The following is a 23,423-nucleotide window of genomic DNA, read 5'->3' on the forward strand; positions in this document are numbered from 1 at the left end:
GTTAAATTATACTGAAGTATCATTTCTGTTCCACCAGATTGTCAAAAACTAAAATAAAAAAAGATAATATATTCTGCTATCAAGACTATAGAAAAACAGGTACTCATTCAGCCTAGTAGATGTGCAAAATGATGCAGTCCCTTATGTAAGAAATTCAGCAATAGCTAATAAACCTATATATGCATTTAACCTTTGATGCAACAGTTATACTTTCAGAGTCCTACTTAGAAGAAGGAATTAGCACAAGACCTATCTTATACATATAACTTGAATGCAAATCAGTTTTTAAGTTATTCAATACAGAATTATTTGTAGTTCAAGTAGTGGGAACAACCTGAATATCTATCCATAAGAGACTGGTTAAACAATGTGTAGTACAGCCACGTAAGACAGTACTATGCACCTACAAATAGAATAAAGATTAGGTTCCATTCTCAGCAAGTAGAATGAAGAAGAGTTTAGTGTGTTAGATTTCCACAGTATTTTGCAGTTTAATTTGGGATGTATTAGTACTTGGATAGGTTGTACAAAAATTAAATACAAGAAGGATACACAAAAAATAAAATGGCAGGGAATGAGACCATTGGAGGTGGGGGGGGAAGTGAGCAGTAGGAACTTTTTATGAAATAAAGCTTGATTTTGAAACATGCAATATTTTACTTGGTGAAAATAATAAATAACCAAGGATGAAGGGGGGAGAGAGCAAATGTGAAAATTGAAGACAATGAACAAGTAACCTAACTATTTGATATATTACATCCACTTGACACTAATTGAATAAAATAATTTTGAGTGTGGTATTCTGACTGCATATATTTAGTAAAACATAAGGGTAAGAATCCAAATAAAAATTGTAAACTTTTTAAATAAATTTTGTGGTATTTTAGCTGTAATTATGAAACATTTTTCATGTGTTATCAGAGAAAATAAATGAGTACACCAGTGCTATTCGGAACTAAGTTTTCACTCTAATTCAAGAGATACAGATATGAAAAGGAGAATGATAAGGGATAATCATAGCATTTTGATTTGAATGAGATTAGTAGGAACAAAGCTTCCAAATTCTGTCTGATAAAAAAGCCTAAAATCAATGATACACAATAGCCACAAGCTCAGCTAGTCTTCAGATTTTAATTCCTAAATATTATTTCTCCCCCAAACTAACTAGGCTTTTGGAAAAAAAGCCTGATTCCAGCTCAGATACATATAAAATACAGTTGGGTCTGGAACATGTTGTACCAGAAAGAAAAGGAACACTTACAAACTAACAGGGTTTTATTAGGACAAAAATCAGCTCTAAAGGCTCTTGATAACCAAATTGGACATAATATCAACATCAGCAAGTCACATCATAGATACTCATGAAAAAAGGAGGGAAGTTCTTTTATAGAGAAGAATGCCAGTTAGCAAATACAGAGGAATTACAAAATTATAAAATCACTATTTTGCAAAAAACCAAAGAACAGTTGATTCAGATGGAAATTTTCAATTATTGCTTAAACTATTGAAAGAAAGATTGTCGGGAAACAATATATGTATTGTCTTAAATTTCATTCCATAGATTGCTTATTAATTATAAGAAGTGATCCTTTATAATGGAGAAATCTGGCAGCTTCTATATTAACCAATTGACCAAACTTAGAATAACAAGTAGTTAGATAATTCAACAAGATAGCCTTATATTATTCACTTCCTAATGTGATTCAATATAAAATTAAAAATCAGATGATATCAAGAAGATGCTGGAATAGGGAGTCTCAGGCCCAATTCCCTTTCTCACAAAGAAAGTTAAAAGACTGCTGGGGCCCAGGTTGAACATGGAGCAAACCTCATGAAAGCCAGTAGGAAAATCTATGTCACTCCCTTGCCCTCCACCTGACTCAGCACAGAGTACATAGGAGAAAACACCCATCTCCCAGCTTCTCCTTGGAGAAGGAAAGAGAAGACTGAGATGTGCATTCAACCTGCAGACTTTCAAGAAGTTTGCCTTAAGGACTGATTTATGTTTGCCTGAATGTAAGAATTGACAAGAAAGGGTATAAGTTGTGGGAAGAGAAAGAGTTGGCATGTGCATTCAATATTTAGAATTTGGGGGGAGCTATCAAAAATTTGGTTTTGCCTATTTCAGAGCTCTGTGGGCTGCTGAGAGCAAAGGGGAGTCTGGGTAGCTTGCAGCAGCTCAAGAAAACTTGCAGCAATACAGATGGATACTAGAGCTAGCAAGAGATTATAGCCTTGAACCTTCTAATTTACACTCACAAGTTCAGAAAAGATAAATCTATAAAATAGTTTGAGAAGCCTTTGAATCTCTAGCCCAGTTGCTGAAGAAAGAAGTAGCTATTTTTTCAAAGGCTTGTAAATCTCACCACAAAATAAGGCATGAGAAGAAACAGGAAAACATGGCCAATCAAAGTATCAGAATAAATTTCCATAATCCAATCCTAATAAAATTGTAGATAGATGAATCACCTGCAGAAATTCAAAATACCCATCATATAGATGCTCAAAAATCTCAGGAGGAAAATACATGAACAAAGTACAAATTTCAATAAAATGAATTGAAGAAAAATTTTGGAACTGAAGAATACAATAACTGAACTGAAAAATTCTCTATAGCAATTTAAAAGCAAATATAATCAAGTAGATGAAAGAACCAGATAACTCTAAGATAGGTTGTTTTAAATTATAATATCTCTCTTGTTATCAATGAGGGATACATTCTAAGACTTTCTTAAGGAACTGCACATAGTACATATTACCTGTACATATCATGTTTTTTCTTATTCATGTCATACAAATTTAATGGCTTTTTCATCTTCACTAAGAGTTTATCATGCACTGTGCCTATAACTTTTGCAGTATAAGGTACAACAGTAAAACTGGCATGAATTTCTTTTTACTTCCTCACAATTTCATGAAGAAGACTCATTCTAATCATATATCTTTGCAAACTCAGCATGATTTTTTTTCTTTCCTTACTAAGCTGAGAGTTTTCTCCTTTTACTTCAGAGAAACACTTTATGCTTTCTCTTTGGCATATCAAAAATGGCACCATCATTATTCTTGTGCTTTGGGGCCATTATTTAGGAAAATAAAGGTTACTTGAATACAAGTATGCAATACCATGACACTAAGTCTGATAATCAAGATGGCTACTTAAGTGACAGATGGACAGGTAACACATACAGCATAGGTACCCTAGGAAAGGAGTAATTCATATCCCAGATGGGAGTGGGACAGGATGAGGTTTCATCATGCAACTCATGCTACAATTTAAAGCTTATGAACACTCAGCTACACACAAACCTTTAATCAACAAAGACAACTACATGATAGGGATCACCACGTACTTATCAATAATAACACTGAATGTTAACAAAAGACACCAATTGGCAAACTGGATTAAAAAGGAAGATCCAACAATCTGCTGCCTACAGGAGACCCACCTCAAAGACAGAAATAAGCACTGGCTGACAGTGAAAGGCTGGAGGAAGACCTACCAAGCCAATGGACCCCAAAAACAGGCAAGAGTAGCAATACTTATCTTGGACCAAGTAGACTTCAAACTTACATTGATCAAACAAGATAAAGAAGGATACTCCATGCTAATAAAAGGGGAAATACACCAAAAGGAAATAACAATTATCAACCTATATGCACCCAACCTCAATGCACCCAATTTCATCAAACATACTCTGAAGTACCTAAAAACATATATAAACTCTAACACAGTGGTAGTGGGAGACCTTAATACCCCCCTATCACCAATAGATGGGTTATCCAAACAAAAACTCAATAAAGAAATCCTACAACTAAATCACACCATAGATCAAATGGACCTAGCTGATATCTACAGAATATTTCATACAACTTCTGCACAATATACATTCTTCTCAGCAGCTCATGGAACTTTCTCCAAAATTGACCATATCTTAGGGCACAAAGCAAGCTTCAGCAAATATAAGAAAATAGAAATAATCCCATGCATTCTATCTGACCACAATGCATTAAAACTAATGCAACAAACAACTAAACAACAAAAACAACAGTAAAAAACATGCAAACAATTGGAAGCTGAACAACACATTGCTTATTGATCAATGTGTCATTGATGAAATAAAAGAGGATATTAAAAGGTTCCTGGAAGTTAATGAAAATGAAAACATGACCTACCAGAACCTATGGGACACAGCAAAGACAGTCCTAAGAGGAAAGTTTATAGCCATGAGTGCATATATTAAAAGGGCAGAAAGATCTCAAATCAATGACCTAATGCTACATCTCAAACTCCTAGTAAAACAAGAACCAGAAAACCCCAAAACAAGCAGAAGAAAAGAAATAATCAAAATAAGGCCTGAAATTAATGAAATAGAAACAACAACAACAAAAATATACAAAGAATCAATGAAACAAAAAGCTGGTTCTTTGAAAAAATAAATAAGATTGACAGACCCCTGGCAAACCTGACTAAAATGAGGAGAAAAAAACCCAAACCAATAAAATTAGAAATGCAAAAGGGGAATAACAACAAACTCCATGGAAATCTAGGAAATCATCAGAGATTACTTTGAGAACCTGTATTCTAATAAATTTGAAAATCTTGAGGAAATGGACAGATTTCTAGATATTTACAAACATCCAAAACTGAACCAAGAGGATATCAATCACCTGAATAGATCTATAACACAAAATTAAATTGAAGTAGATATCAAGAGCCTCCCAAAAAAGAAATGTCCAGGACCTGATGGATTCCCTGCTGAATTCTATCAGATGTTTACAGAACTAATATCAACCCTCCTTAAACTTTTCATGAAATAGAAAGGAAAGGAACACTGCCTAACTTGTTTTATGAAGCCAATATTACTCTCATCCCAAAACCAGACAAAAACACCTCCAAAAAGGAGAGCTACAGAACAGTTTTCTTAATGAATATCGATACAAAAATCCTTAATAAAATAATCCAACAACACATCAGAAAGATCATACACCATGACAAAGTCAGCTTCATCCCAGGGATACAGGGGTGGTACAACATACATAAATCTATAAATGTAATACAGCACATCAATAGAAGCAAAGACAAAAACCACTTGATCATCTCAATAGATGCAGAAAAAGCCTTTGATAAGATCCAACACCACTTCATGATAAAAACTCTAAGAAAACTAGGAATAGAAGGAATGTACCTCAACATTGTAAAGGCTTATATATGACAAACTTACAGCCAACATCATACTTAATGGTGAAAAACTGAAACCATTTCCCCTAAAATCAAGAAGGAGACAAGGGTGCCCACTATCCCCACTCCTATTCAACATAGTACTGGAATTTCTAGTCATAGCAATTAGGCAAGAAGAAGAAGTAAAAGGAATACAAATAGGTAAAGAAATTGTCAAAATATCCTTCTATGCAGACGACATGATCCCATACCGCAAAGACCCAAAAAACTCTACCCAAAAACTTCTAGACACCATAAACAGTTTCAGCAAGGTGGCAGGATACAAAATCAACTTACAAAAATCATTAGCTTTCTATACACCGACAATGAACAAATTGAGAAAATGCATATAGAAACAATTCTATTCACAATAGCCTCAAAAAAAAAATCAAATACCTAAGAGTAAATTTAACAAAGGGTGTGAATGACATCTACAAAGAGAATTACAAACTCCTGAGGAAAGAGATCGAGAATGACTATAGAGGATGGAAAGATCTCCCGTGCTCACGGATTGGGAGAATCAGCATAGTAAAAATGGCCATACTACCAAAAGCCATCTATATGTTTAATGCAACTCCCATCAAAATCCCAATCACATTCATCATAGAGATTGAAAAGTCTACCCTGAAGTTCATTTGGAAACACAAGAGACCACGAATAGCCAAGGCGATACTCAGCAAAAAGAGCAATGCTGGAGATATCACAATACCTGACTTCAAACAATATTACAAAGCAATAGCAATAAAAACAGCATGGTATTGGCACAAAAACAGACATGAAGAACAGTGGAACAGAATAGAGGACCCAGATATGAATCCATACAACTATACCAACCTCATTTTTGACAAAGGTGCCAAAAATATACAATGGAGAAAAGACAGCCTCTTCAACAAATGTTGCTGGAAAGAGTGGTTACCTGTCTGCAAGAAACTGAAACTAGATTCATGTCTACCACTTGTACTAGTCTCAACTCAAAATGCATCAAAGACCTTAATATCAGACCTGAAACTACAGGAAGGAGCAGAAAGCCCTCTAGATCTAATAGGTACAGGCAAGGACTTCCTCACTAGAACCCCAGCAGCCCAACAACTAAGAGAAAGGATGGACAAATGGGACTTCACAAAATTAAAAAGCTTCTGCACAACAAAAGAAATGGTCTCTAAACTGAAGAGACCACCCACAGAGTGGGTGAAAATATTTGCCAGCTGTACATCAGACAAGAGACTGATAACCAGAATATACAGGGAAGTTAAGAAAGTAAACTGTTCTAAAATCAATGAACCTATTAAGAAATGGGCAACTGAACTAAACAGAACTTTCTCAAAAGAAGACATTTGAATGGCAAAAAAGCACATGAAAAAATGCTCACCATCTCCATCCATAAATGAAATGCAAATCAAAACCACACTAAGATTCCATCTCACCCATTAGAATAGCCATCATCAAAAACACCAACAACAACATGTGTTGGTGAGGATGTGGGGAAAAAGGTACCCTCGAACACTGCTGGTAAGAATGCAAGCTGGTGCAACCACTCTGGAAAAAAATTTGCAGGCTTCTTAAAAATCTAAACATACACCTTCCATATGATCCAGCAATCCCACTCCTGGGGATATACCCAAAGGAATGCAACACAGGTTACTCAGGTTACTCCAGAGGCACCTGCACACCCATGTTTATTGCAGCACTATTCACAATAGTCAAGTTATGGAAACAACCAAGATGCCCCACTACTGATGAATGGATCAAGAAAATGTGGTACTTGTACACAATGGAATTTTACTCAGCCTTGAAGAAGAATGAGATCTTATCATTTGCAAGTAAATGGATGGAACTGGAGAACATCATTCTGAGTGAGGTTAGCCAGGATAAGAAGACCAAAAATCTTATGTTCTTCCTCATATGTGGACTTTAGATCTAGGGTAAATGCAGTAATGTGGTTGGACTTGGATCACATGACAAGGGGAGAACACATATGAGAGGTATGGGGATAGGTAGAAAACCCAAAATGTGAAAGCATTTGATGTCCCCACTCCAGAAGAACTAATACAGAAACCTTAAAGCGACAGAGGTTAACATGAGAAGGGGATCAGGAACCAGTGTAAAGATCAGTTAGAGTTGAATCAACATGGGTTGTAACACATTTGTACATGGAAGCAATGCTAGGAATCTCTTTGTATATCTATTCTCAACTAGCAAAAATGCTTTGTCTTCCTTATTATGCTTATGTCTTTTTTTCAACAAAATTAGAGATAAGGGCAGAACAGGTTCTGCCTAGAAGTGGTGTGGGGGAGGAAGGGGGGTGAGCAGGGGGAGAAATGACCCAACAATGTATGCAGATATGAATAAATGAATAATAAAAAACTAAATAAATAAAAAAATAAAGCTTATGAATCCTTTTATGAATTGTTTGCTTCTGGAATTTTTCCATTTGATGATTTCAGACTTTTGCTGACTGTAGATAACAAAAACCAGGGGCAATAAAACCATATATAAAGGGGGACTACTGTATCCTTCCAAAAAGAAAAGATAACAACAAAAGAGTGGAGAAAGCCTGAGAGACTTAGGAAACATCATCAATTTGACCAATGAATTAATTATGGAAGTCTCAAAAGGAAAAGAGTGAAGGGAAAGAGGAAGAAATTTTATTTGAAGAAATAATCACTGGAAACTTGCCAAAATCAGAAATGAAATGGATATCCAAATTGAACAAAGTCAACAAACTAATTAGGAAGGACTGATGACATTCACATCAACACACATAATAATAATAAATAAAAATAATTATAAAATATCAAAAGTGAAAATAGATGATTTTTAATAGCAGCAAGGGGAAAGTAACTCATTACATATAACAGAGCCTCCATAAAATTATCAGCATATTTCTCCACAGAAACCTTAGGGTAGAAGGAAGAGGAAAATTACACTAAAAGTGATAAATGCAAAAAAAGAAAAAAACTATCAATAAAGAATACTATATCCAGCAATGCCATCCTTTAAAAATGAAAAATAAGGATACTCCCAAATAAACAAACAAAAACTAAGGGAGTTCATGACCAACATTCTTGTCTTACAAGAAATGGTAAAGGCAGTTCTTCAGGTTCATATGAAATATACTTGCCAGTAATATGAAGCCATAAGCTCAAATATAATATACAGACAAGAAGACAATATTGCAGTGTATAAATCACTTTTAGTTATGATATAGAAGATAAAAGACAAAAGTATAAAAATAAGTATAGCTATAAGATATTCTAGTGAACATACAATGTAAAAATGTGTTTTATGACATACAATATAAAAAATGGAATGGATGGGGAAAGTAAAAGGGTAGAATTTTAATTCAATTGAAGTTAAATTGTTACCAACTTAAAACATCAGCTTAAAAAAATAAAATCAACTAACCGAAAAAAAAAAAAAAGAAGTATTACCATTCATTCTGCCTATTTTATTGTGGCATTGATAGGATAACCACATAGAAATATCTGTGTGTCAATTGTTTTCTGATACAATGGTTAGAAAAACTATGGTTAAAATGTATTGCTATATTTATAAACAGAAGTTACTTGAATTATTAAAAGATTAAATTTAAACTTACATTATTGGAGCTGTTTGTGCTAGAATATTTGGATTTTATAGATCAACATAAGATTCCATTATGTGTGATTTGTAGGTTGTAATGATTATTTCTCTTCATTTTCTTAAATGTCCCAGGATACGTAAAGACCATTTTGTTGTACGTATCATAATAACAATTATGACTTTTCCCTCTGATGCTGTATGTTTATCAATTAAATATTAAAGAAATTTCTATATGCTGCCCCAAGTTAATCTTATAATTGATGAATATTATCAATGAGTGAAAGTCTGTTTGTGTAACTTTTAAATTCCTTCCACATGTATAAAAGTATGTATAATTATTTTTCACTAGTATAATTAGAGATGGAAATATTAATAATGATCAGATGTAAAGATAATATATGTAAAGGATGATTTTAAGAAGTAAGCCTATAAGCTCAATTGAGAACCATTCTTAGCAGTCCTTATTACCAAACATCATATGGTATGAAATTTAAAATTCTTAGAATCAAATAATTTCCTTAATTAGAATGCATCTTCTGGAATGCAGATCCTGTCTTTGGGTCAACTAGCATGTTATAAAATAAATAAAAGGAAAATTACTACCAAAAAAAAACATCAGCTTATTCTTGTTGACTAGTAGAGGTTTTAGGTAAACTCCATGGTAATCATGAAGAAAATACATAAGATTCATAAAAGAAAATAAGAAAGAATTCAAAGCATATCAGCACACAACTCAATGAAATACAAAGGAAGACAGAGAGGAAAAAGGGGACAAAAACACTATAAGACAGTTGTAATTCCTTTCCTATTATGATTATATGAAATGAAAATGAATTAAACTCCTCAAGCAAAAAAAGAAACAAGATTCTTCTACATGCTGCCTTCAGTAGACTGCTTTACATTTAATGACAGATATAGGTTGAAAGTGAAAGAACAGGAAAAATATTTCATGCAAATGGTGACTAAAGAGAGAAAGGGTTGCCATATTTTTAACAGAAAAAAACTAACTTTAATTCAAAATTTCTCACAGAGAAGGACATAATGTAATGATCAAAAATTCAGTTAGCCAGAAAGATGTATCAGTTTTAAATGTATATGCAAGGAACATTAGCGCTTCCAAATATATGAATCAACTATTAACAAAATGAAGGAACAAATAGATAGCAACACAATTATAGTAGAAGCTGATAACCTATTTTCAACAATGGATGGAACATCCAGACTGAAGATCAATAAGGAAACAGAACTTGAACAACACTAAGCCAAGTGAACCTAACAGACTTAAACAGAATATTCTACTAAACAGCAGAAAAATAGATTTTTCTCAAATGAAGACATATGACACTAAGGATCTGCTGTATAGCATCATACTTACAGTTAACATTACTGTAGTACACACTTAAAATTTTAAGGGGATAAATGTCCTGTTAAGTGTTTTTAACACACTTTTTAAAAATATCTTTCTGTACTCTTGATAGTACATTTTTCACATTAATCTAATCATGAGGAAGCAACTAAACAAATCCAAGCACTGACATATTCTATAAAACAAATATTCTAGAATTTTCAAAAATTATATTTCATATTTTAAAAGTATTATTATAGTTTTAAAGAAACTATTAAACATAATAACCTAATGTAATTTATAAACCTAAGGCTTCCTTAAAAACAGAATTTTTAAAAATATACATCTATAAAATTATTTTTATACTTATTATTTCTGAGTAACAAAATATACCAAATGCACAGTGGTTTAAAAATATTCATCATTTTATGATCACTTATGGTTTCTGTAGGTCAAAATTCAAGAATGGTGTTACTATGGGTGCAAGTTTCTTATGAGGCTGCAGTCCAGGTGGCTGAAGCAGCTATAAGCTGGGGGGATATTTGCTCCTCACATTTCAGTTTTGGCTCTCAGCAGAACTGTATGTTTCTCTGAAGGTCATATGGTACTGCTTTCAAGGAAGGTGTTAGTCCAGTTACACAGATAGTTGGATAATTGGGATTGGGCCTTCTGTTTTCGAAGACAGTGAGTTTGTCAAAGCTTTTCTTTCTAAACCAGTGCAACTTGTGTTAAATAGTGCTTATTGGTCAGCAGCCACAGCCAGCTATGGAGCCAGTAAGCAGTGTGAGTCCTGGAACAACAGACGAAGGACATGCTCCTGCTGAGGTTCCTCTGTGCCGCCATGCCATTCTCTCTCTATAAAATGTCAATAATCATGTAATAATAATAATAATAGAGGTCTCTTTTATGAGAAATTAGATACTTAGTCAACATTTGAAATCAAGGTTTCAAAAAGTATTATCAGCACACAGCAATCCTCATTGCAGCTGGCATCAATAAAAGGAACATCCTTCATGTAAGGTTCTCTATCCATAGCAAAACTGAGGCTGTGGCCTTTGTCTGGAGTAAACAGGACAGATGCCAGGCAGGCCTCGCTAGGTATCTTTTGTAGCCAAGTCATGATTCTGGGATCACTGTTTTCCCACATGGCAAAGCTTTAAAAATCTTCATAGTCTATAACACTATGATCCCACTTCTATGGGAAGTAACTCTCACAGGAAAGAGCATTAAATACAGAAAAAGTATTAACTGTAATGGAAATAAGCTGAATGTCCAACCAAAGACAAATTTTGAAATAAATTATATCTACTTAGTGGTTATTATGCATATTTTTTAATTTATGCCTATGAATAGTTTGGTAATAAGTTATGAAATATGTATTATGTATAAAAAGAATATGAAATTGTACATAAAGTGCCAAAATTTTGTGCAAAGAACTATACAAAAATAATGAAAAGATACTCATCTTTAGATGTTGACAGTTGGGTTTTTTTTCATCTTGCTTTTCTATATTTTATAATTTTCCTTTAATGAGATTCCATCACTTTTCCTAACAAGAAAGGTAAAGCACTGATTTTAAAAGTGCTAACATAAGGGCTGGAGGCATGGCTCAAAGGCTAGCAAGCATGAGGCCTGAGTTCAAACCCCAATACTGGGGGGAAAAAAGTGCTAACATAAGAGTTCTTGGTATACAAAGAATGATTAACCTTGTCTAATAATGAATTAAAATTTATGTAAATTATTTTAAGACAAAATATTAAGGGATACAGTTAAGCAGTACTTTTGAGAATTTAAAGGATCTTTTTACTTAACTTTCAAAACATTAATACCTTCTAAAAGCTCATGGAAGAAGAGATAAATATTAACAGTAACATTTCAGCTATCTCTAATTCTATTTTCTCCTTCTAATAACTAAATCAGCTGCAGCTGAGAACAAGGAACTAAACAAGAAAGGATCTGCAAAAGGGAGAGGAAACCAAAGGGACCCCTTTGTGCCATGCTGTTTTACACGACCATATTTATTTTTGAAGCAACCTTATTAGGTTATTTTACATATATGTTATCTTATTTAACCTTAACAGCAATCCTGTGAGGTATTTTATAGATGAGGAAACTGGGGTTTGAAAATAGTACATAACCTAGCCTGGCCCGGGAGTGGGTGTGAGGGGGACCACTCATACCTGCAATCCTAGCTGATCAGGAGGCAGAGATGAGGGGATTGTGGTTTGAGATCAGCCATGGCAAACAGTTAGCAAGACCCCACTCTCAGCCAATAAAAAACTGGGCATGATGGTTCATGCGTGTCATTCCAGCTATGTGGGAAGCATGAATTAGGGGAACAGAGGCACAGGAAAGCCTGGGCATAAATGTGAGGTCCTATCTCAAAAATAACAACAACAAAAGGGACTGGGGACATAGCTCAAGTGGTAGATCACCTGCCTAGTAAGTCCAAACTCCAGATTACATAATTTGACTAACGGGAAACAAACAGAAAAAGTTCTGACTTACATTCCTTTGGGTATATCTCTAGGAGTGGAATTGCTGGATCATATGGCAGTTCTATTTTTAGTTTTTTCAGAAGCCTCCATACTGTTTTCCATAGTGGTTGTACTAATTTACATTCCTAACAACAGTATGTAAGGGTTCCTTTTTCCTCCACATCCTCACCAACATGTTGTTTATATATATATTTTTTATTATTGTTGTGCTGGGTGGGTGTACATTGGAGTATTTACAAAGGTTCCTAAAATACATCAAATAGATCATATTGAATTCACCCCCTCCACTGCTCTCTTTCATCCCCCCTTCTGATTTATGTTCTTAATGATAACCATTCTAACCGGAGTGAGGTAGAATCTTGACATGGTTTTGATTTGCATTTCCTTTATGGTCAGGGATGTTGAGCATTTCTTCAGGTGCTTTTTGGCCATTTGGACTTCTTCCTTTGAAAAAGCTCTGTTCAGTTCATTTGCCCATTTCGTCATTGGGTCACTGATTTTTGGGGAGTTTAGTTTTTTGGGCTCCCCGTATATTCTGGTTATTAAATCCTCATCAGATATATAGCTGGCAAAGATTTTCTCCCACTCCATGGGCAGCCTCTTCAATTTGGTGACCATTTCTTTTGTAATGCAGAAGCTTTTTAGTTTCATGTAGTCCCATTTGTCAATCCTGTCAAGAGAAAGTTGCTGAGCCATTTGAGTTCTATGTAGGAAGTCCGTTGCCTAGGCCTATGAATTCCCATTGTGTCCCCTACTCTTTCCTGCACTAGCTTCAAAGTTTCAGGTTTTATATTAAGGTCCTTGAGCCACTTTGAGATGAAAACATATAGGATGAAAGACATGAATCTAGATTCAGTTTTCTGCATGGAGATACCCAGTATTCCCAGCAACATTTGTTTAGAAAGCTGTCTTTTCTTCATGGTAAGTTTTTGGGACCTTTGTTAAAAATCAGGTGGGTATAGCACTGTGGATTCATATCTGGGCCTTCTATTCTGTTCCACCGGTCTTCATGTCTGTTTTTAGGCCAGTACCATGCTGTTTTTACTGCTATGGCTCTGTAGTGTAGTTTGAAATTGAGTACTGTGATACCTCCAGAGTTGCTCTTTTGCTCCATATTGCCTTGGCTATTCACAGTCTTTTGTGCTTCCAAATGAAGGAATGTTAAGTCAGGTTACAATAAAGGTACCTGCACATCCATGTCTATTGCAGCATTTTTCACAGTAGCTAATCTATGGAAACAGCCAAGATGCCCCACTACTGATGAATGAATTAAGAAAATGTGGTATTTTTCACAATGGAATTTTATTCAACCATAAAAAAAAATGACTTTTTTTTTTTTTACAAAATCAGAAAACAGGAGGGCACAACAGTTCCTGTCTGGTGGGTTGGTAACAATGGGATGAGGGAGGATGTGAGTAAAAGGTTTAGTAGGGTGAATATAGTGCAAATACTGTGTGCACATGTATGTAAATGGAAAAATGATACCTATTGAAACTATTCCAGGAATGGGGGTAAAGGAGGGGATAAAGGAGAGTGGTGGAGGGGGTGGAATTTAACTATGATACATTTGGTATATCGTAAGAACTTTTGTTAAATGCCATAATGTATTCCCAGAACAACAATAAAAAAAATTTTTTTAAAGAAAGAAGAAATTCTGCATTCTTTACACAGACACTGGGCTCCACTGAGAGCTTTGTATGGCATCATTTTTAAACAGAATTTATCCGCACTTCTTAGTTGGCTTTCTCATTCTAAAGAACATATGTAAAAACATCAGCATATGAGAGAAAGGAAAAGAAGAATGCTAAAACAACAGCAGTAGGAAATGAAAGCTGACAAAAGAAAAAAGTAGTGAAAAGCAGCCAAAGAATTCAAAAAGCATAGCTGTATGGCGCCATGGAACTATTTCATGACGACATACAGCCATCCATAACGCTGAGGGAATCATGCTCAATACTTCACTTTCCATATCCTCAGAAGTATAGGTGGAATATAACAATTATTTTCCAAAGAAAACACTCTAGCTTTCTACCTCAAGTGTTCTCAACAGATGAGGTGTTTCTTTTGTTTTATTTTTTTAGTATTTGAAAATCCAGTAGGAGATTTACAAACACAAGACGATTTCTAAAACTGAGGCCCCTCAGAAGAGGCAATATCCAGATTCAGAACTTGCTCGTTACTTATCTTCCAAAAAACTGAAGGTTAGACTTAACAGCTATTTGGTTTTACTGATAGGCTTTGAAATATTTTGCTAGCACAACTTAAAAGTGGAGTTGAAGCATCAACTGAAGCTTTCTATGCTACTGTGGTTTAAATTGAATGCTGCGCTTTGTATAAACATAATTTTTGTGGTTTAACTTAGGCTGTTCTCTGTGGTCTTCCCATATAATGGGAATGCGTCAGAAGCACAGCTTCGTTTCCTGTGTAGGCTGGAAACTGTTAACAGCAAAGTTTGGAGACCGTCTGAGTGAGCTCTTTGCCATATGTTAAACTAAACTTGATATGAAAAATCATTTCGGTTTCCCGTTTCCCAGAGCATTAAAAAGAAAAAAGCAGCTCAGTCTTTATAAATATAAAAAGCATCTGTCTGCACAGGAAATTCTACTCTGTTATTTTGCAAATGATCCCTACTTATATTTACAAGAGAAATCAGATCCAATGAACTATATAGGAAGTAATGCACCATTTTGTTTAAAATTTTGAAATTCATATTCATAATTCTGTACAGCTAGCTGGACTGTGAACTATCTTTGTACAGAGATCTCAACAGTGCTGCCCAGCATGGTCCTAACGCATTTATGTTTCCAAGTGAAAGGAGATGGAATATTTTGATAGCATACTGCTAACTTAAACATTTCTAGCAGATGTAATTTTTGTGTTTATATGCTCCCACCACCATTTTCAACTCAGGAAGACTCATGAGCATTCACAAAAATGCTTGGCACAGTCTCATTATAATTTTGCACTTCTTTACTCTATGAGCCTCAAAAATATTCTCCTTGAGGTCTCTTACCCAGGTATAAATGTCTTTCAGTTAATCTTCAGTAGACCTTTAAGAATCTCTTTCTGTGACTGCCTTTTGGCCCACCTCCCTGTTGTTACCTATAATTTTGTCATTTCTTTTGCTCTAAACCAGCTTATTCTAAAAGCCATCCCTTAGTTTCACACCATTCCATAGCGCTCAGAAAAAATGCATGACCAGAACTCTGATCAAACATTGTAGTTTACAAAGGTCTTCATGCTACTTTTGTAACAGCCCATATTTTACCAGCAGTCCTCTCTCAGACCTGACTATATACTCTTTCTTACTTTACCAACTCAGTACTCCAGTGTTTATCCTCAATTTCATTGATTGTTTTCTTACTCCCTGACATATCAGACTTTTAAAAGAATCTCAGTCTTTTCATCTAACAGCCTCTTCATGGCATTTCCAGCTAAATAAATTAACTGTGAAACCATTCATTTTTCTCTAGATTTCTTTTCTTTTTCTCTTCTTTATCTTGCTTTTCATTTATTTTCATTCTTTTAGTAACTTAAGTCACTTCTTGCTCTCAATTCACTTATTTTTGTTCCTTTATCCAAAATCATATTAAAATCATATATTAATAGTTACAAGTCATCCATCATCAAGAAGTGCCTACATTTACTAATTTCTCCGGTTTGAAAGTTGCCATCTCTTTTTCTGCAGTGCGTGCACGAATCTGTTACCACAATTTACAATTGCTGGTGATCTCTGGCAAGAAAGCCTGATATATTTTTTAGTATGACAACTGAAAAAGAAATTCTAATCAAAATAAAAGAATAATATAAGAGTGAAAAGAAAATTTACATGCAGAAACAACACTTTTGGTTAACTGTATATGAAAATAATGACTTTTGATATGAAAGGAAAAACTAGGTAAACTTATAATCTTGATCTAATCTGTAGTTATGGGGCATTTACAGAAATCTTCAGAGTAAATGGAAAAGTTAACATTTGTTCATATACAAGCTGTTTGAAAACAGTTTAAAATCTAAATAAATGTACAAAAATCTTGTCTAAAGAAAAAACTACATATCAAAAGTAAAAACTAAAAAGAAACAAAAAAGTGAAAAGTATAGAACCATCATAAAAAGCATCTCTCGTGCGCAGGTAACTCGGTCCTCTAACTACTTGGCCCTTGGCAAAACGTTTGGGAGACCCCATCTCAAAAAAAATAAAAGTGGGCGTAGTGTTTCACAAATGTTATTTCACCTTCCCTTTGGCAGGAAGCATAAAATAGAAGGATCATGGTTCAGTCCTGCTGAGGCATCAATGTGAAACCCTATCTCTAAAATAACCGGAGCAGAAAGAACTGGAGGTATGGTTCAAGTGGTAGAGCACTTGCCTAGCAAGCGCAAAGCTCTGAGTTCAAACACCAGTACTGCCAAAAAAAAAAAATGTCTGTTGTGAGCTGGCGATGTAGCTCAATACTAGAGCACCTTGAAGCTCAGTGCTAGATCACTTTGCCTAACAGGTGCAATACCTGGTTTAATGTCCAGAACCAAAAGAAAAAATGAAATATCTTCTGCCATGAATAAATATACAAGAAATATTAAAAACCTGCCACTGTAATGCCAATATTTGGCTGTCCACTTTATGCTCCTTCCTTTACAACACAAATCTTTGAGATAGTATCTTTTCAGCAAAAGGATTAAAATGGTTCTCCCAGATAAAAATTTTACTCTTACCTAACAGACTAGGAAACTCCAGCTATAAGCCCTCCTTAATAAATGGTGAAGGTAAACTATATTTCTGTGATAACTGATAACAACCCCAGCTGAATGGTTTTCTTCTGTCTGTTCCTGAGGATGTGGCGATATCAAAATTCTCTCAGCCTGGATCTGTGTAGGAAAAGAGCTTGACACCCATTGAAACCAGAAATCCCACTGTGAATTGGAAAGCCTCTGGGAAAAGACTCAATATAAATGCATATTCTTTGTGTGGAATTGTTTTCCCATGTTTACAGGTATCTATCAGTCTTTTTGTCTGTAGTTCAGTCTCAGGTGGCTAGAGACTGAGTAGCTGGTGTGTGCTTCCCTACACTCTGTTTTGGTCAAAGCACTGCACATCCTTACACACTTGTGCATCATTATGTTCTATTAGCTCTAGAAAAATGTTCATCATTTAAAAGCCCAAAGCTTTTAGCAATTTTTATGGTATACTTTTGAAATATTTAATTTAATATTTAACTTAATTTAATGTTTAATTTAAAATAATTAATTAGCCTATTCCCTACACACTTTGTAATACAAAGCATTTAACAAGATAAATTCTTTTAAGTGTTTCTTCTTAAATTACTTCCGTTTTTCCTTAAAAAAAAAAAAAAACTCAAGTAAGCTTCAAAACTTTGGGGGTCATACTCAGGTAATAAAAGACCTCTAGTCACTTTGGTAATACAATAGTTTCAATAAAGCAAGTATAAATCCTGTCTCATGTAATAATCACAATACTGGACTTCATTCAAGATTAAAATTTCTCCTCATCCTGCAAGAAAGAAGCCCTCAGTGGGAATTGAGGCTTTGTCTCTACCTTCAGCCTTATATCTCTGATTAACAGTGGTTTCTAAACTGTCAAAGGTCAAAGTGAGGGAAAGTAGAGAATAGTAAAGGCCAACTTCTGTTTTAACCAATTCTTGCATGAGAAGGAAGGAAGGAGAGAGGGAGGGAGGGAAGGAGGGAGGGAGGGAGGAAGAAAGGAAGGAAGGAAGGAGAAAAGAAGAAATCTTTCTGGAGCAGATATTTAGAAAAGTAGAAACTTTATCACTAGATGAAGGAGACTTTTTCTCTTCTTAACCTTCTTCCTCCATCCCCAGTTACCCACTTATCCTCCCTAATAAGGCAAATTTTCTTATTCAACAGGCAGTATTCTCTAGACATTGATACTTAATGAAACCATTTATAAAAAACCCTTGGAATTGTTTCAAAATTCCAATGTATCGTAGGCTTACCTGATGTGATAATAATATATAAGCAAAGGTTTTTTTAATTTTTTCTATAAGTCATGATGCAATTTTGTTTAGTCAATACTGAATGAGCATTTCAATTTCATAACCACAAGTCCCTGTATCTCTTCTGTGCAGTTCTAAGTTGTTGCTATGTGGTAAGCTTGACTTTCTAGAAAGGAAACAATGATAAATTCTAGTTCTTTTTTTTGCTGGTTCACCTAGTTTCTAAAATAATTTACTTTGAGAATGTATAACTCCTCATTAAAGACATATATTACTGATGGACTCTGGCTTATCTTTAAATAAGTTATTTAAAAGAATTTATAGTTTAAAGTAACAACAAATTATAAACCATATGTAGAACACTATCTACAAATTACTTTTTAAAATATCTGCTCTAGTTAGAATCTTTTGCAAACTTGCTACGTTTTATACCCAGAGTTAGGTACCTCTATGATGGTATTTTCTCACTATACTGGGGAAAGTCCCTCCACCCACAAGCACCTTTGGCAGTAGGTGGTCTCTAGCTTTGCTGACTCCTAAAGGTTTAATTTTTAAATATATATTTCTGGTCTTTGCACATTTCTGCAGAAATGCCTTGCTAGGTATCTTGCTTTTAATTAAGTCTTCCTTAGCTAACTCTTGCATCTGGGTTGGTCTTTTCAACTGCATAACCATGGAAAATCTACCTCACTATGGTACCTTTATGCCAAACTTCATTTCTTAAGATGTCTTGTTTTAATCAAAACAGTTATGTGCAGCTTTTTTAGGCATAGTTAAGCACTGGTATTTTCTCTCTCATAAAGGGATAGTCACCTGGATTGCTCTGTTAATATCTAGCAAGTGTTCATTCTTCAGTATTATTCTTTCTTATCCTTTGAGTGTTAACTGTACTAAATTGACAGTCCCAAGTCATGCAGTATTTTATGAAACACTTGATTAGAGGGGCTACCTTAAAATAAATAAAAGCAAATTTTTAAATGGTTTTGAACATTTAGAAATTTAGCAAGCTGATCTTTGTGATTACTTAAATTCAGTTCATTTATATATAAGCCAAAGTCGGATTTTCATGTTGGTCTATTTTCTTGAAGCATTCTTTAAAAATTTTGACAAGTCTTTGAAGTAAAATTCAACAGCTTTAAGGACACTTAATTTAATTTTCTTTTTATATCTTCATCATGCTATGGTGAAAATAAGAATATTTTCATTGCAAAGTTTAATATAACCTTTGTGCTATATTTCTGCTTTTAAAAAGGATTTCTCTTAATCATTTTTAAATCCATCTTAAGCTATAAATGTATTCATTATTCTGTCACTCTATGAGTCTAATGGAAGAATAACAGCTGTTGTCTGGTCTCTAAATAACTGCAATAGGGGTTTTCAGAGTAATGTAGAGACAGTATCAGAACAGCACAAGCCACAGACACAATGCAAAATTAATTGAAAATTGGTGATCTGAGAGTTGGAGACACTTTTATGGCATGTAGACACTTTTATGGCATGTAAACACTTGTTCAGAAGCTAAAATAACAGTGACTCATTAATCCAATAGAATTTCCTCTTCTGGCATCTAACAGAAATGTTAATTGATTATCAATCATTACCTTATAATAAAAGGGCTGAAGTTTGCAATTCTGAATGTATAGCCAGAAAAATTATGTGAGAGATATAAATGTTATTAAAAAAAGACAAACCACTTCAAGCTAAATTGTTTTAAATTACATTGACCTCATCCCTGTACCTTTGAAACCTGTCCCTCATTAAGAGCAATTGATTCACTCTTCCATCTTTCTCCTAAAGGCTATCAGATCTCAAATTCGAAAGGTTAAGAGCTCTTTGCCAAATTATTCTGCAATTGGGCTTCCCTTTGAGATTCTTAAATGATGACTAAGGCACAAAACAGATAAATAAAATAGTATTCAATGAATCTAACCTTAAAAATTAAAACGACATCTTGTTCCCATTGGAGAAGGTGGTAAAATTGAAGTACTTTTTGCCATAAAACCATTATAGCACAAAAACTTGGAAAAGCTGAGACATCAAAGTGAGATCTGAGAGGGGCCACCTTGCCAAAATTCAAGTTTCTCATCCACATCCAGAATAAAAAGGTCAAGTTTCTGGAAATTAAGACTGTGAAGAAGACTTCTTGGAAAGATTGTGCTGCATGGTAAGCATGATGCCCATGGGAGGGCAGGGGCATGAGTATCTACTGCACTGCTCAGCTCAGCTCTGGCTTCAGGATTACTGGAACCCTCAGAGGACTTGATAGGTGTTCACTGGAGCAGAGGGACATAACAGGTTGGTGTAAGCCTCACAACTGACAAAATGAAAACATGAGAGATGAGTCAAGTGGTCCGTGTTAGAAAAGGGAGACACATCTGGGAATTATATACTCTCTTTTTCAAAGGCAAATCAAAGGTCCCTAAATCTCAGAGCCCAGATGGAGCCCTACTCAGAAGAGAGCCTAAAAGACACTGGGGAATATGCTGGCCTCATAAGGCGAAATTACATTGGTGAGGTCCAACTGCAAATTACAAATATCTTAGGTGGAGATAACACAAGCAACCTTACGGCAGTATCAATCAAGCAGTAATTCCCTGCATCCCTTTTCCTCCTGTACCTTCATGCCCCAAATAGTAAGAGATCATAAACTTCAGTAAGCAAGAATAAAAGAATAATAAAATCACTCACTGGAGAAGAGTGAATCTCTTCCCACTGTCTTGCAGATTCTCTCCTGCACCAGGCCCTAGTTGGGTGAGAAGAAAAGATTTAATACTTCAACAAGCTTGGAGTTGTGATTATTTCCTGGACCAGAAAATTTATACTACTAAATCAAGGCTGTGTTAACAACTTAAAGCTACATAAGAACTTTGGTCACCTAAGAAACTAGGAGCTGGGCTCACGCCCAGCAGAGATCAGAAAGATCAAGGTTCAAGGCCAGCCTGGGAAAATAGTTCACATTACCCTATCTTGAAAATTCCCAACACAAAAAAGGGCTGATAGTAGAGTAGAGCACCTGCCTAGCAAGTGTGAGGCCTTAAGTTCAAACCACAGTACCACTAAAAATAAAAAGAAATGAAACTAGGGAGGCCCTTTTGCCTGTCCTGTCCTTCATCCCAGTTGATAAATGGGAAACCAATACACCAAACAAATTTTAAAGGAAGAGTAGCAAAAGCAGTAAGTTTGGTTTAATTATTATATCCCTGAATTCTGGTTTTTTAATATCTAAGTACACAATGATTTTTAATTTAAATATTGTTTTATTAAGATATTTTATATTAACATTTTACACTATGAATTCCCTTACAAAATATAAGATTTTAAAAGATGAAATAAATTATATTTCTAAATGTCTTGGTAATGACAATGACCTCTTATTAAAATTAATATGTATAAATTCATGTTTAAATATTTTTCTTGAAAATTCTGAAATCAGGGTGTCTACTGTCTTCCAGTCTGATTACACCAATGCTGTTTTCATCCCATTACATGGCTGATAATAGCTCCTGCTAGAAATAGGACAAGTATTGGCTCTGTCCCTTTCTTGTCTTTTACTTGCACTTTGTTTATTAGTATTACCTATGAATCATCATTTCTTAAGAATTTAGTTAAGATACTTGGACATTTTGTACTACGATGCTAAAACTAGAAAATGTAACTTGTAATCTGTGTAACTGGGCTTTCATAAACTGCCATGTATCATAATGCACTGCAAGGTAAGTGTATTACACAGCTTTGCTGGCAATCACCTTAGAATCCTCTGCATTATGGAACTCTCTCTCTTTCTTCAGGGTTGCCTAATACCAGAAGAGAGATTACTGGAAAACCAAAGAAGTTAATGATTCAAAGACCCTCAGTTTCTTTCTTTTTTTTTTTTTTTCATTTATTCACATATATTACATTGTTTGGGTCATTTCTTCCCCCTGTCCCCCTCCCCCACCGTCTCCCCTCCCTCCCCACATAGCTTCTAGGCAGAACCTGTTCTGCCCTTATCTCTGATTTTGTTGAAGAGAAGACATAAGCATAATAAGGAAGACATAGCATTTTTGCTAGTTGAGTTAAGGATAGCTATATAAAGAGATTCCTAGCATTGCTTTCATGTACAAATGTGTTACAACCCAGGTTGATTCATCTCTAACTGATCTTTACACTGGTTTCTGATCCCCTTCTCATGTTGACCTCTGTCTCTTTAAGGTTTCTGTGTTAGTTCCTCTGGAGTGGGAACATCAAATGCTTTCATGTTTTGGGTGTTCTCCCCTTGTCATGTGATCCAAGTCCAACAACATTGCTGCATTTGCCCTAGATCTAAAGACCGCATATGAGGGAGAAAATACAATTTTTGGACTTCTGATGTTCTCAGAATGATGTTCTGCAGTTCCATCCATTTACTTGCAAATGATAAGATTTCATTCTTCTTCATGGCTGAGTAAAATTTCATTGTGTATAAATACCACATTTTCTTGATCCATTCATCAGTAGTTGGGCATCTTGGTTGTTTCCATAACTTGGCTATTGTGAATAGTGCAAAGACATTCACTTTCAAGGGCCCCTGCCACAATTTATTTGAAACTACTATTTCTTCCCACTACCATTTTCCCATTTATCAAACATGGCTTCATATCAGACGGACATGCTGACAGTTCAACAGCAGGCATTTTTGTGAGTCTAAGTGGAAGTAGAATGGGATGTATTTAGTTTAGGCTCACAATGTTTTTTTTTTATCAGTTTTTTTTAGTATTGGAGATGGAATCCAAGGCCTCACACTTGCTAGGCAAATACTCTACCACTTGAGGTATGCCTCCAGCTCTTTAGTT

At 34.8% G+C, this 23,423-nt stretch overlaps 1 protein-coding gene and 1 long non-coding RNA gene across 10 annotated transcripts in view; one reads left to right on the top strand and one right to left on the bottom strand.

Moving 5' to 3' along the window:
* LOC141410873 (bifunctional heparan sulfate N-deacetylase/N-sulfotransferase 3) overlaps positions 1 to 23,423 on the top strand; it is a 183,081-nt gene that overhangs the window by 113,811 nt on the left and 45,847 nt on the right. The window lies entirely within an intron of this gene.
* LOC141410874 (uncharacterized) overlaps positions 1 to 23,423 on the bottom strand; it is an 81,404-nt gene that overhangs the window by 6,330 nt on the left and 51,651 nt on the right. For both annotated transcript variants that reach the window (XR_012435665.1, XR_012435664.1), the window contains exon 2: positions 21,301 to 21,355. This is a non-coding gene — a long non-coding RNA (uncharacterized lncRNA). The remainder of the gene's footprint in view (positions 1 to 21,300; positions 21,356 to 23,423) is intronic.

Source organism: Castor canadensis, chromosome 9 (assembly GCF_047511655.1).
Source record: "Castor canadensis chromosome 9, mCasCan1.hap1v2, whole genome shotgun sequence".
Lineage (NCBI taxonomy): Eukaryota > Metazoa > Chordata > Mammalia > Rodentia > Castoridae > Castor > Castor canadensis.